This window comes from Adiantum capillus-veneris, chromosome 2 (assembly GCF_014529385.1).
Source record: "Adiantum capillus-veneris isolate H3 chromosome 2, ASM1452938v2, whole genome shotgun sequence".
In the NCBI taxonomy this organism is placed as follows: Eukaryota; Viridiplantae; Streptophyta; class Polypodiopsida; order Polypodiales; family Pteridaceae; genus Adiantum; species Adiantum capillus-veneris.
The window spans coordinates 45,970,420-45,975,168 of record NC_140932.1 but is presented as its reverse complement, the minus strand read 5'-3'; the positions used below and the strand labels follow the sequence as shown (position 1 = coordinate 45,975,168).

The 4,749-nt window shown below is 45.9% G+C and overlaps 1 pseudogene; it reads right to left on the bottom strand.

Moving 5' to 3' along the window:
• Window positions 1-1,866: 1,866 nt before the first annotated feature.
• Window positions 1,867-4,420, bottom strand: LOC147462704 (pentatricopeptide repeat-containing protein At2g33680-like; annotated as a pseudogene).
• Window positions 4,421-4,749: the final 329 nt, after the last annotated feature.

The window sequence follows — 4,749 nt, the reverse complement described above, 5'->3', positions numbered from 1 at the left end:
ACACATTTGAAACATTGCAGTATATGGAAAACAATGGTATCAAATGTGCTTTGAGGGTTTGTCCAAGATTTACCAATCTCCTAAGCAATTGAAGTCTCCAAAGGACCTTGGATATGGATTTCAGACTTGTCATATTCCTCTTTCTACTCATATTTTGAGGGATTTTGATTGGCTTTGGTGGAATTCTTGTATTTACATATCTGCAAAATGAGTAGAGAGTTTGAGCCCTTCCATCTAGATCACTCCACTGAGGGAGGGTACAATGTATACAACCTTCATTGGATTGCTTCAGGTGCAATACAAAAATCATTTTCTCCTAGTTTTTACTTCATTCTGTGTCCACTAAAGGGCATTCAACTCCCCTCCAATATGGCTATGCTGGCTACCCATCATTGTTCCCCTCCATGTTATCCTCAAATAGCCACAGTGTGAGGCATTGCTTATTCAATATGTTTTTTTGTTGCTCCTCACAAACGCAGAAAGAGCGTAGCTCGGTTGGCTGAGGCTTCGCGATTTACCCCAAGGTTGAGGGTTCAAGGCTCACGGGCTATGTTCGATGGGTGTTACCACCATTGGGGGAGATCTTCCCATTGTTTGGCCCCTTATGGGTGTGATGTGAATAGCAAGTCCGGTTGTAAATACAAAGGAAGCAGAAAGAGAGACCTTCCCACATCACAACTACTTTCGCTAATTCCGTCCTTGCATAACAGCTTAAAGGCCCCACCCATTGCCAATGGGCAGAATTCGCTCTTGAGAAATGTCCCTCAAACGCTGCTCAATAGCCATTGCCATGAATTTAGAGAGTTTCAGATGCTAATGAGAGCAACATTGGATGTGACCCCAAGTTAAGCAGGTTGTCTTTCACTCCTGCCAACTTATCGTCAGCCAAGCCCTTAAAGGCTTCTTAATAGCAAAGACTATGAATTTAGAAAATTTCAGATGCTAATAAGTGCAACATTGGGAGTGACCCCAAATTAAGCAGGTTGTCTTTGACTCTCGCCAACCTGACAAATGCAAAATTCTGCGTCCCCAAAATTGTGCCTGTCAAGTCTTTCACTGCCCCCCACCCGTCGACAGTTCAGAACGCCTCCAATTAAGAATGCCCTGTACTTGCCACAATTTTGACTGCAGAGTAAACCAGGAAAAACATGTTTGTAGAACAATCAGCTCCCTTTCAGAAAAGTATTCTGAAGTGTCAAAATGGTAACAAATGACAGCAAGTAAACATTAGCACTTTCCATCTTCAAGTCGATGCCACCTGTCTGCTCAGATATGTGTCGTGCTTTTCTTGACCACCACAGTAAGGTCAAATTCCAACAGAATGATGAACCATTTAACTATCCATCCAATATACATGGTTTATTTGCCAAATACAGCAAGGCTTGCTGGTCCACAAAGAAGGTGAAAGATGCCTCTATAAAAACAATTTTTCGCTTTTCTATTCTTAAATCATATCATGTAGTGCAGCATGGCAATCACCACCCATTTGACTATTATATAGTCATAAGTGCGAACGCAGGAGCCAAGTTTTCTTAATCATGATAAAGCAATCTCAATCTTGAAGTATCATATGTGTCTCATGACACCCAATGCAAACGTGAACAGTGTTCTTCCTGCACCATTTTATGAGGAACATCTTGCTTCAAGTGAACTTCTCTGCTTTGCGAGTGCTATGTGTCACCAACACTAAACTCATGCAGTGCCGGATGCTTTGACTCAGCCGACAATATTGGATGCTTCCTTGCTTTGTTCTTGATTCTCATGGCTTCAATGTTTTTGGCCTTCTCTGGCATGCCAGCTGCAGCATATATATCTGCCATAACAACATAGGCTGCGCTATCACATCTATCTATCTTTATGGCATGTTCAAATGCCCACCTCCCCACGTCAACATCTACCCATTTCCGGCAAGCACTCAAGAGGCAAAGCCACATTGCAGCATCAGCAGAACAAGGCATCTCCTGGATAACTTCCACTGCCTTCACTAGATGCCCAGCACGACTAAGCAGGTCAACCATGGAGGTGTAACACTCTACATCAGGCTTCAAACCATGCCTGCCTCCCATACTATCGAAAATTTCTTGGCCCTTATCCACCAGACCCAGATGACTACACAAATTGAGCAAGCAAAGGAATGTGACTGAATCTGGAAAGATGTCCTCACGTTGCATTAGCTCAAAGCATTCCAGCGCTTGCTCCACTTGCCCCTTTTGTGCATAACCTGTGATCAATGCATTCCATAACACCACGTTGCGAGAAGGGAGCTTCTCTAGAACACTTTGCGCCTGAGGAAGAGCACCACATTTGGCATACATGTCCACAAGTGCACCACCCAACTCTACACTATGCTCCAGCAGCCCCTGCCTTGAAATCTCATCATGGATTTTCTTTCCTTTGTCAATGGCTCCAATTGTAGCACACGCTTTCAGGATGCACACATAGGTTGCTGTATGTGGAGGGATGCCCTCAAGTTCCATTTTCTTGAAACACTTCAGCACTTGTTTGCCTTGCCCATTTTGAGCAAATCCTGCCAGCAATGCATTCCATGCGATTACATTGCGAGAAGGTAGCTTCTCTAGGACACTTTTTGCCTTGGGAAGATCACCACATTTGGCATACATGTCCACAAGTGCACCACCCAGCTCTACACTCCCCTCCAGCAGCCCCTGCCTTAAAATATCATCATGGATTTGCTTTCCCTTGTCGATGGCTCGTATCACGGTACAGGCTTGCAGAACAGACACATAGGTCACTGCATTAGGAGAAATGCCATCACTCTGCATTTGTTCAAAACATTCTAGTGCCTTTTCTCCTTGTCCCTTTTGAGCATATCCTGCTATCAAAGCACTCCAAGAGATCACATCACGAGCAGGCAGCTTCTCTAAGACACTTTGAGCCTGAGAAAGAGCACCACATTTAGCATACATGTCCACTAGAGCATTACCCAACGCTATATTACGCTCTAGCAACCCGTCCTGCCTCAAAATCTCATCATGAATTGTCTTTCCCATGTCAATAGCTCCAATAACAGCACATGCTTTCAAGACACACACATATGTCACTGCGTCTGGACGCATGCCCTCATGCTGCATTTGCTTAAAGCATTCTAGAGCTTGTTGGCCCTGGCCCTTGTGAGCATAACCTGTAATCAAAGCGTTCCATGTAACGACATTGGTACAAGGAAGCTTCCCTAATAGACTTTGCGCCTGAGGAAGGGAACCACACTTCGCATACATGTCCACAAGAGCGTTACCCAATTCCACATTGTGTTCCAACAACCCCTGCCTGGAGATCTCATTGTGAATTTGTTTTCCATTGTTAAAGTCTCCATTTGTAGCACATGCTTTAAGGATGCCCATGTAGGTCACTGCATCTGGGGGGATGCCCTCACGCTGCATTCGATCATAGCATTCAAGAGCCTGTTGGACTTGTCCCTTTTGAGCATATCCTGCAATCAATCCATTCCATGAGATGACATTGCGTGAAGGGAGATTTTCTAGGACAATTTGTGCTCGGAAAAGAGCACCACATTTGGCATACATGTCCACAAGAGCATTGCCAAGCACAACATTATGCTCCAGCAACCCTTGCCTCAAGATCTCATTGTGGATTTCCTTGCCCTTGCTAAGGGCTCCTGTGACACCACAAGCTTTTAGAATGCACACAAAGGTCACTGCATTTGGAGAAACGCCATTGCGCTGCATTTGCTCAAAACAGTTGAAGGCGTTGTCACCCTGCCCCAGTCGACCATAGCAAGATATCAAAGCAGTCCATGGGACAACATTGGTGCAATGATGCATGTCGAGTAATGCTTGAGCTTTCTGAGGCTCACCACATTTTGCATACATCGTAACCAAGGCGTCAGAGTATTTCTCATCAACCAGCCCCCTTTCCTGAAGCTCATGATGGATCCGTGTGCCTCTCCACAAATCTTTGTTCTTGCAGCAATCCCAAATGAGTGAGGGCGAGAAAGGGTCTGCAGGGCTTGGAGTCTTCGCCGTACCGACTAATTGCTCTGTGGAATACCCGCGTATTGCGAGCTCTTCTTGGACCCAAGGTGGATTGTGGTGGCTGTGGAGCCAGAGAGGCTGAGTTGTAAGCTTGTGCCTGAAGTCGGGCTGTCTGGGGCTGCGCTTGCTGCTGCGGATGTCCCACCAATTAGAAGGATCCCTGAAGAAGTCCTTCCACGACAGGTCCAAGCGCGTGTGCCAATCCTGATCCGCCCCTGCCATGCTCGTCGACAACTCATACATCACACCAGCCATCACCAAAATCACATAAGGTTTCTGATCAACTGTTAGCAAGCCAACTTGAAGCCGTAAATCGTGGAATGGAGTCACCAAAAAGGTCGTTTGGTAATTGAGAAAAAGTTATTGGATGACAAGTTTATCAGAATTTGCAAGAATCTAGATGAGATTCATTACGAGTTTTCGAAATGAAATCTGAGCATTGACGATTGCTGTCTCACATGCCAATGCTCTCTCTCTCTCTCTCTCTCTCTCTCTCCCCCCCCCCCCCCCCCCCCCCCCCCCCAAACGTGTGCTGACACCGCCCTGACGATGGTTCTCTCTTTCTTCGTCTAGAATCCGTTGTCAAAGGTGGTGGGCGGCAGCTATAAGTAGAGCTCTCGTGAGCAATCGGCAAGGGTGCATAATAGGAACAATAAGTGTGCATTGCTCTCTCTCTCTCTCTCTCTCTCTCTCTCTCTCTCTCTCTCTAGTGGAGTGCCAGTATGAGATTAGGGGGCCC